The sequence below is a fragment of the Trichosurus vulpecula genome, chromosome 3, assembly GCF_011100635.1.
Source record: "Trichosurus vulpecula isolate mTriVul1 chromosome 3, mTriVul1.pri, whole genome shotgun sequence".
Taxonomy (NCBI): domain Eukaryota; kingdom Metazoa; phylum Chordata; class Mammalia; order Diprotodontia; family Phalangeridae; genus Trichosurus; species Trichosurus vulpecula.
This window is the reverse complement of record NC_050575.1, coordinates 322,487,243-322,499,789: the sequence shown is the minus strand read 5'-3', so window position 1 is coordinate 322,499,789 and position 12,547 is coordinate 322,487,243.

Sequence of the window (12,547 nt, the reverse complement as noted above, 5' to 3'; positions counted from 1 at the left end):
TGATTTGAGTGAGGGAGGGCTGTGCAAGGTCAAAAGCTTCACTTTCTCCTCCAGAGCCATCTGGGTCCAGTGACCAGATATTCATCAGGATGCCTGGAGATGGCCCAGGATGCAATGGGAGACCCTGGCCCTTTCAGGCTAAGGTCTTTTCAGATGCTTATTTTGAGTGAGGTAACGCCCAGTCAGTGACTGCCTCTGCTGTTGCCACGGCCTCCTCTCCATGCTCCATTTGGATGGCTGAAGGCTGCCTCCTTAACTTCGGGTTTACTGGCTAGATTTCATTCTCAAAAACCAAGCCTTAAAGCCAATTCATTCTGGAGCTCATAGATTGGACAATAGGTCTGAGCCCTCCTAGCACAGAGTGAATGTATACACCAAATAGTAACTGGTTCTCTTTTGGCCAGGAACCCTGAGGGTCTTCCCCTCCCAGCTTGTTTTTTTTTTTTTTTGGAGTTTTGATTAAAGGGACCATCTCTTGATTAACTTCTTAAAGAGCCTATTCACTGAATGGGCATTACCTCACTCAAAGGAGAACCTGAAAAGACCTTAGCCTGAAAGGGCCAGGTTCTCCCATTGCATCCTGGGCCATCTCCAGTCATCCTGGTGAATATCAGGCCACTGGACCCAGGTGGCTGTGGAGGAAAAAAGTAAGGCTGGTGACCTTGCACAGCCCTTCCTCACTCGAATCAAAGTCAACTGTCATGTCATCACTTCCCTGGCGTCATAGTCCTCTTCCAGAACAAAGGACAGACATAAGCCCTTCTACTTGTGACCTGAATCCCAATCCTTCCTATCTCTTCCAGAAGCTTGAATCCTTTTCTCTTGTTTCCTTTCACTTCCTCCTTTTCAATCTCCCTATCTACTGGCTTCATTTCTGCCATCTACAACATGCTCAGATGTTCCCTGTTGTCGATATGTCATTTGACATAGCCATCCCCCCAAGTATTATCTTATATCTCATCTCCCTTTCACAACTTATATCCTAGGGACTGTCATCCATAATTCTGTCTCCGTTTACTTTTTTCCTCTTGTCTGCTTTTTCATCCCTTACAATCTGGCTTCTAACCCCATTTCAAATGAAAATGTTCTTGTCAAGATTATCATAAATCTCTTTATTTCTTATTCTTCTTTCCAAATCCAATGGCCTGTTCTCCATCCTCTCCTTCTTGACTTCTCTGCATGCTGCCTTTGACACTGTCAAAGGCCATTGCTGTACTTGACACCTTTTGAGAGTGTTGACCACCCCCTTTTCTGGGACACTGTCTTCTCCCCTGGCGTGTTCAACACCATTCTCTTGGTCCACCTTCCTTTCTATCTGACAGTTTATTCCAGGTCTCATTTGCTAGATACATTAGACTATGAACTCTTTGAGAATAGAGACTGTCTTTTACCTTCCTTTGTATTCCCAGCTCTTAGCACAGGGCCTGATACATAGTACGCATTTAATAAATAAATGTTTGTCGATTGACTGGCCGACTAGATCATCAGTCTGCTTCTACTAACTGGCAGTGGGCATCCCCAAGGCTCTATGGGGGATCCTCTCCTCTTCTTTCTTTACACCCTCTCTCTAGGTGGTCTCATCAGCTCTAAATGGCTCACTTATTTCTTTTCTTTTTTTTTATTTTGGAGGGGGAAGGCAAGGCAATTGGGGTTAAGTGACTTGCTCAAGGTCACAAAGCTAGTAAGTGTGTCAAGTGTCTGAGGCCAGATTTGAACTCAGGTCCTCCTCACTCCAGGGCCGGTGCTCTATTCCCTGTGCCACCTAGCTGCCCCAATGGTTCACTTGTTTCTATGCATATGATTCATATCTACATATCCAAATAATCCATTGACAAGCATTTATTAGGTTGCTATCATGTGTCAGGCACTATACTAGGTAATGGGAAATCAGGAAGGGAAAAAAATCTCTGCTCTCAAAGAACTCGCATTTAATCTCTCTCTTGAACTCCAGTCAAGCATTAGCGACTGCCTGCTGGATGTCTTCCCTCCTGGATGTCCTATAGTCCTCTCAAACTTACTCTCTCTCTATCTCTCTCTGTATATATATATACACACACACACACACACACTCTATATATACATCTATATATAAACATATATGTATGTATGCATATATGTGTACATACATGTGTATGTATATACATACACACATACAAAATGGAATCCATGATATTTTCCTTCAAACTTCCCTCTTTCTATTTAAAGCACCACCATCTTTCCACTTACCTAGTTCTGAATCTTAGAGTTATTCTTGACTGTTCCTTCTCCGTCCCTCCATATTTAAAATATCTATAAGTCTTGTCGATTTTACTTTCACAATGTACCCCTTTGTCTTCTGCCCTACCTCAGCCTATCCCTCAGGCCCTGAGCACTTCTCATCTATATTCTTTTTTTCATTAATAAATATCTAATGAGCAAATGGATGAATGTGTGAATGAATACACTTATATTATTAAAAGAGCCTCCTAGTTAGACTTTGGAGACTCCCAGGAGAGTCTCTCCCCTCTCCAGTTCATTCGCCCACACAGCTTCCAAGTAGATATTACTAAAACACAAATCTGACCGTGTCATTTTTCTCCTCAAAAATCTTGAGCAGTTCGATTTCCTCTAGGCTAAAACCCTATCCAATATAGCATCTGTCTACCTTTCCAGTCATATTTCATTTTATTCTCCCTCATACACTCTCTCCTAGTTGTATTGGTCTGCTAGCTATTCCCTGTACATAACATTTCAAATCCATCCTTGATGTTTTGCATAAGCAGTCCCTCCTGTATGCAGCGCCCTTCCCCCTCATCTAGTCCTTGAATAATTCCTAGCTTCTTTCAGGGTTCCTCTCAAGTGCCACCCCCATAGGAAGCCTTCAATGATCCCTTCAGTTGTTAGTCTCCTCTTTCCCTCTCAAACTCACTTTCTATAACTTCATTAATACTTTGTATTTACATATATGTGTATGTTTTGTTTTCTCCCTGTTTTTTGTTTGTTTGGTTTTTTCCCCTCTGGATAGTGCCTCGCACCTGGTTCATCCTTAATATAGGCTTGTTGAATTTAATTGAAGCAATGTCTGCCTAATTGAAGTAGGCAGAGCAATAATAAAGAGCCTTGTATTCCTCCTCATCTTGTCTTGTGTCTTAAGAGTGAGAGGCAACCGGCGTAGTGGATGTAAAACGGAACTCAGAGCCCGGAAGACCTAAATTCAAGGTATACCTCTAACACACACTGCCTGTGTGACTTTGGAAACTCTCAGGACTGCAAACCAGAGGTGTCAAACACAGGGCCCAGGGGCTCCATGCACTCACAGCACTTCTAGTGTGGCTTGAACCAGATGAAAAAGTACTTAGGAAATAAAAAGACAGTAAAACACAAATGATACTGCATCTTAAAACCAAATTAATATACCATTGCAGGGATCCTGATAGAAGGATTAGTGACCTTTTTCTGTCTGAGTTTGACACCACTTCCCTAAGGACTTCTCTTAACACTATAAATCTCAGAGAAGGGCCACCCTGCATTGGGAGAGGGAGTTTCCTTATCCAGGAGGTCCCCAAACCAGTGAAATCACAGGCCCCATCTGTCTCGTCTTTTGTGTCCTCCTTGGTGCATTCCCTGTAGTTTGTTTGGGCGATTTCAAATCTCATCTCCAAGGATTTGTTTTCATTGTTGTTCAGACATGTCCAACTTTTCGTGACCCTATCTGGGGTTTTCTTGGCAAAGATACCTGAGTGGTCTGCCATTTCCTTCTCCAGCTCATTTTACAGATGAGGAAACTGAGGCAAACAGGGTTAAGTTGATGGTAAATGTCTGAGGCTGGATTTGAACTCAGGTCTTCTTGACTCCTGGCCTGGTTTTCTATCCACTGCACCACCTAAACTAACAAGGATTTGTTATTTCACCTAAAAATGTCATTTAGGATTTGTTTGTGGGTGCGGGGAGAAAGTTTCTGCGTTTTTTTTTTTTTGTTTAATCTTGTAAAAAAAATTGTCAGTGTCTAGACAAAGGGAAAAGGAAATTCCTGTAGAAATTTAACAATTCCTCCATGAATTGTCAGTGATGCGAATGATACTCCATCCTAGGAATAAAAGGTTGCTCAGATTACTCCCTACTCTCCTAACAACTTTTTCATCATTCTCTTTGTCTCTGTCTCTCTCTGTCTCTCTCTGTCTCTGTATACATATATATAGTGTGTATATAGATACGTGTGTATATATACATATACATATATGTATATGTGTCTGTGTATGTATATATATGTGTGTGTGTATAAATATATATATATATATATATATATATGGAATCCTCAGATCAAGGACATTTTCAGAAGAACATAGGAGACGTAAGATGTATTTGAAAGGGAAGATATTTAAAAATTGATTAATTCTCAACTAAGAATTAAAGGTTGTTCATTCTGTGGCTCAGCAAAATCCAACAGGTGTCTTTTTTTCAGGAACTGATGATTTCAGCCTCCAGAGGCAATACGAAGACTGTTGTCTTGTGCCCTTGATGTTATCTTTGTTCAGTTCATTGGATGAAAGCCACTTGTAAATTGAAGTATACTGTCTTTTTTTGTAGTAATTAGCTTAATAACTTACCTATCAAGCCTGTATGATTAGAAAGGGGAATCATGTGACATTATCAACACAAACATGCTATTGAATCAACGGCTATGTACAACAAGGCATAGCACAGCCAATCTATGACTTAGGTTAGAGATGACAACTCAGGCAACTTTGTGAGCAGCCTGAAGCCCTTACCTGACACACAGCTGAGCAGCGTCAAAGGTGTGATCTGAATTGAAGTTGTCCTATTTCCAAATCTGGCTGTACTCAATGCACAAACATGATCCAGCTTCCGACGGCCTCATAATATGTGTGAACTTAGTTGGTAACATTTAACAGGACTCCTTTTTTTAAAAAAAAAATCTTACAAGTCTTAACAGCTCTTTTTAATCAAGTTTGGAATTTAAATCTCTACTAAGCACACACTATCTTGGGTTATTTAATGACAAAGGGCATAGTATAATACACTGACCAAAGTTTATCTTCCAACTTGTTCTAAGGAACCAAGAAAATAATCTGCGGAGACTGGTTGCAAAATCGCTTTGAATACCTTTGACACAAAATATGCAAAGTTATCATTTTGTCATCATTGCAGAATGAACTAACAATAAACTACGTGGCCAAAACTGAGTATCAAGTAATAGTGATAGAATCTATATTGCCCAATTTTTTTAAAAAAGACAATTTCTTTCAGTATCAGTTTTTGTGTATTATACAATATGAATAAATTAGTAAGTTTTATTTTGTTTATTTAATGTATTTATTAAATTTTAACAAATTAGTGAACTTATTAAATATTAGAAAAAATTAGTAAAGTTCATGATATTTTTATTAAAATTCATTTACTCAACCTAAAATATCTAAAAATCACACTTTAAAACAATTTTTCAAATGGATCAGTTTAATTCTATTTCATACTTAAGTATTTAGTAGTAGTTACTTTTATAGCAGAAATGAATCAAAAATCATCTGAGAGAGACAAAATAGTATAGTTACCAGAGTGTTGGAAGAAGAGTCAGAAGACAGGAACTAAGTCCTAGCTCTGACATGTGCTGGGTTTGTGGGACCATGGCAAAGTCATTGACCTCTTTTTTCTGAATCAGTTGCCTCATGTATTTAATTTTTTTTTGTTCAGACCTGATTTCATCAGTAGAAATTCTCTCAACCAATATAGATTACGCCTTATCTGTAATTTTGTAGTCTAGAGACAGCCTAGAACACTGAGAGGTTAGGTGATTTTCCCAGAGTCACACAACCTATATGAATTGAAGGTAGAAATTTGAACCTAGGTCTTCCTGACACCAAAGTAATAATAACATTTGTACTACCTGGTATCTCTTAGGATTGTTGCTGTATAGATGTGAATTGTAATTATTAATTCATTAATATGTATCATTTGGATCAAGTACATTATGATAATCTATTATTGGGATATAAAATTCCTGGAATATGTGTCTAGAAGTACTAAACACCATGGTAACCTTGTAGTGCTGTAAAATATTCAAATAATGAAATTCAGTTAAATTCCACAAATATTTATTTAGCACAGAGGAGATAGATGGAATGTTAAGTTTTGAGAACAGCTAGCTTGACTGGAATGTAGAATTCCTGAATCAGTCACCTAACTAGCATTTATGAAGTACCTCCACTGTGCTAAGTGCTGGAGATAAAAAAATAAAGGCAAAATAAAACAAAACAGTAGCACCATCAACAACAAAACCAGTCCCTGATGTAAAGCAGCTCATAGTCTAATGAGAGAACACATGTAAACAACTATGTACAAAGAAGATAGATGTAACCTGAGGTTCAAAACCCATTGGTATGGGACTCTCTCCTCCTTGGTGGAGATCAGTGCCCAGTACTTGAGTAAGAGCTTTGTTCTCCTCAAGTCTTTGGACCTGCTTTAGGTTCCTTTAGTCATTTTGGTCTCTAAAGTTGCTTTGGGTGCTTCTGGCTTCCACCTTGCAGAGAGACGGAAGATGCCAAGCCCGCCGCAGGGTGCTGAAGGAAAAAAACACTCTGGGAAGAAGGCAATATGAAAGGAGAGGGTAGTCTCTGTTATATCCCTATCCCTGACTTGCTACCCTGGAGACTTTGGGGATCTTTCCCTTGGAAAAGATCTAGGACTCTCTTGGTTGACCTGAATTTCCTTGCTCCCAAGGACAGAGTTCCTTCACTCTGTATTGTCTAGTACATACTATCCTATACATATTTTCTCTGATTTCTTTTTTGCTCTTGACTTGGATAAATGGATTTCTACGTGTGTTCATTATGGAACTGGTATTTGGTAGGGAATTAAGCCTTGGATACAAAGCTTGGGGTCCTCCTTTCTTCTCATTAAAGAAATAGCAATCAGAAGTTTAATGTGAACCTGAAAATAACAGCCCCTAAACTGATAATACTCAATGGAACAGATAGATAGAATTCTAGCCCAGTACCCCATCTCTCTGAGGAGAGCAGAATAGCTAATCTTCTGGCCCGAACTTCTCCTCCTGGTAGGAAATCAAGTCTCCCTTGGAGAAGGGTAGCTGAAGAAGAGGCTAGAGATGCCTAGTACCCACCATCTGGGGATCCATTAGGCCTCAGGATACTCACTGGAGTATCCCTAGGTCACCCTTGATTGTAAGGAAACTCTAAGGATCAATGAAGTTTCAAGGACACCGTCAGAGATCAGGGTTATGTTATGACTACAATGAGGGTCCCAAATCACATTGGATCCCAGAGTCACTGGGCTGGTTTCAGAATGTCTCCCTGTCCCCTGGAATCCTTAGGGATGCTTCAGAGCACACACTACTCTCCTCTTTACCACAGCCACATGTAGCGTGGGGGTGTTATTGAATGGATCATAGATTGGATTTGTATCTAGAAATATATATATATAATATGCACATATGTATAATTTGTTGCTGTTGTTCAGTCATTTCCATCATGTCTGACTCTTCATGACCCCAACTGGGATTTTCTTGGCAAAGATAATAGGGTGGTTTAACATTTCTTTCTCTAGCTCATTTTACAGATGAGGGAACTGAGAGTTAAGTGGCTTTCCCAGAGTAAGTATGTGAGGCCGGATTTGAACTCCTGAAAATTAGTCTTCCTGACTTATAGACATATGTATCTCTACCTATCTAGCTGTCTGTCTATATATATATATGGAGAGAGAGAGGGAGAGAGAGAGAGAGAGAGAGAGAGAGAGAGAGAGTCATAGCTAGACATATGATAATTTGGGGGTAATCTCAGATTAAGGCAGACTGGGGAGAAGCTTCCTGTAGAATATGGGGCTTAAAGGAAGCCAGGAAAGCTAACAATTAGACATGATGAAGGAGAGCATTCCAGGCAAGAGGGACAGCCAGTAAAAATGCTCTAAGTCAGATAGAATGTCTCCTTGGAGGAATATCAATGAGGCCAGAGCCACAGGATCACAGAGTAAGTGGAGGGGAGTTCGGTGTCAGAAGACTGAACGAGAGAAAAATGAAACAAAAATGAAAAAGCCAGCTCTCACGGAGTCTGTGGAGGGCCCTAAATACCAGGCTATGGGATTTGTGTTTTCTCCTGGAGGCAAGGGGGATCCCCTGAAGGATGTGGAGCAAGGGAGTCACATGGTCAGACCTGTCAGGTTCAACAAGTCAATGAGCATTTATTAAGTGCCTACTACATCCCAGGAATTGTGCTTAAACACTGGGGATCCAAAGAAAGGCAGTACTGATCTATCAGGAAGATAGTTTTGGCAGCTGAGGGATGGCTTGATCACAACAAGATCATAGTCTGCTTCAAAACCTGGAACTGGATGCAACATGCGTCACCAAGTTTCAAAGCCAAGTCTGCTGAAAGGAGTAGATATGCTCAGTCAATTTAGGGTCATAGCATAATAGCTTTAATGTTTAAAAGACTATCAGATGAAAAAAATGCCATCTACCTCCAGAGGAAGAACTGATGAATTTAGTGTAAATTGAAGTATAATTTTCTCACTTTCTTTATTTTTGTTACTTTTTTCTTTGAAATATGGCTAACATGGAAATACGTTCTGCATGCTTTCACGTATATTATTGCTTTGTTGCTTACCTTCTCAGGGGTAGAGGGAGGGAGGAATAGAATTTGGAAATCAAAATTTAGAAGGAAAAGAATGTTAAAAATACATAGATAATAAAATTTTTAAAAAAGGACTATCAGAAATCATCTAGTCCAATCCCCTGCATTTTATAGGCTGGAAATTGTGGCCCAGAGGGCTGAAGGGACTTGTGCACAGTCACATTGGCATTTAAGTTCTAAAGCCAAGAGACAAATCCAGGTTCTCTAAATCCAAACCTGGCATTCTTTGCGTTAAACCATATTGCCAATTTCTACCCATTCATTGCCTTTCCATTGCTTATGAAATACTTTCATGGGGCACTAAAAAAAAACCCCAACCTTGATTTTAAAAATGTGTTAGCTAAATTAAAAACATTTAACTTATACTTTAGTGTGCTTATTTCTTTTATCCGTTCCATCATTTGTTGCTATGATAAGATAATTTTCCCAGGGAGGAAGTTAGGAGGAGAGTTAAGAGAAGCAGTATGATGTAGGGTAAACAGTGTCAGGATGACTGGATTCAAGTCCAGGCACACTAATGAACTGTGTGACCTTGGGCAAGTTATTGGAATCCTTATCAAACCCAATTATTTTTAGCATAAGGACTGGAAGGAAAAAAAAGGGAGCAGGGAGAGTAGAGGTTGCTGTTAAATATTTGCTATCTGGGCCTTCTATCTATCTGTGCTGAGCTCTCTCATTGCCCTACAGCCCACGATGCCCTTTCCCCCTTGCCTTTGCCTAAATGCCTCTCATCCTTCAAAGTCCAACTCAAGTCTCACCCACTTCTTAAAGTCTTCTCTGACCGCAGAAGTCTGATAGAATCTCTTCCTCCTCAGAGCTCCTAGAGAGGTCATTGTCTACCACCCATTTAGCCACAGGACCTAATGCTTGCCTTGTATTGTTAATTATATTTGTGTACGTGTTGTTTCCCTAACTATATAATAGGCTCTTTCATGACAGAGATTGCTCTGTTCCTCTTTGTTCCCTGCTCCCTCCTCTTCAGCGCCCCACGGAGTATCCTGTACGATAGTCAATCACTACAAATTTGTCGATTGATTGGTTGCTCTGAGTTTTCATTTTGTTTTTTAAATCGTTTCAGGCACCCTGGGACCAAGTACCTCTGTCTCTTTACTTTGCTGCTGACTTTGGAGACTTTGGCACCATGACTCAGCTGCCTGAGTGCCTAGAACCTGCTCACCCTGAAATAGCTCTCCTCCATGCCGCCATGCTCCTTCTCCCATTGGCGAATTCCTCCTAGGGACTCCATTTTTAAAAAAATCTTTTTATTAATTAATTTATTTTTAATTTTCAATATTCACTTCCACAAGATTTTGAGTTCCAAATTTTCTCCCCATCTCTCCCCTACTCGCACCCCAAGACAGCATGCATTCTGATTACCCCTTCCCCCAATCTGCCCTCCCTTCTATCACATCCCCTCTCCCCCCCCCCCCCCTTTTATCCCCTTCCCTTCTGTTTGCCTGTAGCACAAGATAGATTTCTATACTCCAGGGACTCCATTTTGAGGAGGTAACCTCAGCCAGCTATTCTTCTTTTCCCTCCGGCTTTGCTCCTGGCCATGCCCCAGGCAGGAACCCTCTCCACTCTAATTTCAGCTTCCTTTTGTGTGTTGCCTTCATTCTTCACAATTTAAGCTCTACCAGGGCAGGAACTATCTTTTTTCTTCTATTTGTATCTCTGGAGTTTAGCACAGTGCCTGGCCCATAGTAAGCCCTTAATCAATTTCTGTTTCCTTCCTTCCTTTACTCCTTTGCCAGCCCCACATAAAGTTCAATCTATCTTTCGTGGGGGAAGTGTTGCATTTTTCATTGAGAAGTCAGTCACAACATCAGATAGGACCAGCTCTCCAAGAGTAGAATAAAAAGTCAGTAGTGGAATGAGTTAGGAAAAGGCTGACTAGTGTCATAAGTGGTTTTAAAATAATTTTTCTTTGGTTGTATATGACTGTTCCTGACCCCATTTGGGGATTTCTAGGCAAAGATACTGCAATGTTTGCCATTTCCTTCTCTATCTCATTTTACAGATGAGGAAACTGAGGAAGACAGGGTTAAGTAACTTGACCAGGGTCGCATAGTTAGAAAGTGTCTGAGGCCAGATTTGAACTCAGGAAGAGTCTTTCTGACTCTAGGTCTGGCACTCCATCCACCGTGCCACCTAGCTACCATATTATTTTTCAATAATACTGCAGATTAATCGTTCAGGATCCTGTCATGGAATAGGATATACAGGACAAAAGACAGGCTATTTGTTTAGCGTCCTGTCCTTACCACCTGTTAGGCCTTAGGATACTTACTAGAGTATCCTTGGGTCACCCCTGATTGGAAGGAGGCCCTGAAGATCAATGAAATTCCAAGGATACTGTCAGAGGTCAGGTATATGTTATGACTACCACAGGGATCCCAAATCAAATCAGACTTTAGCATCACTGGGCTGGTTTCAGAAGGTCTTCCTATCCCCTGGACTCCTTAGGGCTGTTTCAGAGCACACACCACTCCCCCATTCCCCACTTCACCACACCCTTCAACCTAGAGTGACTTTCCCAGGGTCACACAGTTATGAAGTATCTGAGGTCAGATTTGAACTTAGGTCTTCCTGATTGACTGGGGCAGCTAGGTGGTGCAGTCGATAGAGCACCTGACTGGGAGTATGCTGAACTGGTTAACTAAAGGGTTGTTAATGGAAGGTTAGGAAAGTGAAGTCAGAGCAGGAGCGATAGCCTGGGAAATACACTGGGAGGTATAGAGCTTTGACATCATGGTGAGGTTGAAGAAAGTGTTTATGGAAGAGTAAGAAAAGCATAGAGAGAGCTGGAATGATAGGAGGTTATGAAATGGTAAAGGAATTTCAGAGTTCTCCATCATGGAAGGAAAATAATTTGGTGTAATGACAAGATGATCAAGGGGGTGTCCATCCCTGTGTATAACTGAGGTGGGATACAAGAGTAGATCATGTCAGTTGACTAGATTGAAGAATCAGGAGGTCAGACTGTTGAAGACCTCTCATATATAAGAGCAGGATTTGGGTTTGGAAGACTGAGGTACTGAACGCCTTAAGAAAGGAAAGAGAATAACCTGGATTGGGAGAATGCCAAAGGAGGATTCTCAAAGGCATGGTGTTAAGTAATGGTGACACGGCAATGAGGAGCAAGGAGTATTTTAACTCCCCTTCCAGGATCAGCATGTTGGGGTGTATGAAAGAAGGTGCCACCAGTACTGGAAATAATGGTCAAAGATGAAGTATCAATTTTTTTTTGCAGGGGGTAGGGAGGAGAGGAATTTCAGATCCAAGTGTCTGGGATTCTATCATGTATGAGGAATTATGCAAGAGAGGTATCAAAGATGTCTGACTAGTAAAATAAAATGAGCCAGTCTCAGAGGGAGGGCAAAGAATCATTGAGGGGAGATCATATCCTCTTTCAGTATTCATCCAATGTCTAAGGAACATAGGAAGGCATACAGTATATTGGGTCAACCTCCTGAAGGATTCATGGAAAGACGGGGGCAGGAACCATCGGACGGGTTGTAAAATGCATTGTTGTATATAAAATATACACAATGGCTCTTGTGACAAGAGAAGAATCTGATACTGAAGCCACAGAGCTGTCCATAGATGTCACATCATAGCCTGCTTTGTGATCACAGATAGCATCATGTGATGATTCAGCTGCCCCTCATCTTCCCCTACATCTAGCTGCCTGCAGACCATCCATCCATCTACCAGGACACCCAGACGTAGTCAGTGCAGGTTTCGTGCCATTTGCCTTGCTGCAGCTTACTCCTCCGCACCAAGAACAGAGATGCTCTACAGACCCTGCTTCTCTCTAGGATGGATATCAAAGAGGTAAGAGAAAGGGGAGAAGGGAGGAAATAGTCCATTCATTATAGGGACCAACCCTACCGCAAAGTTGCTCA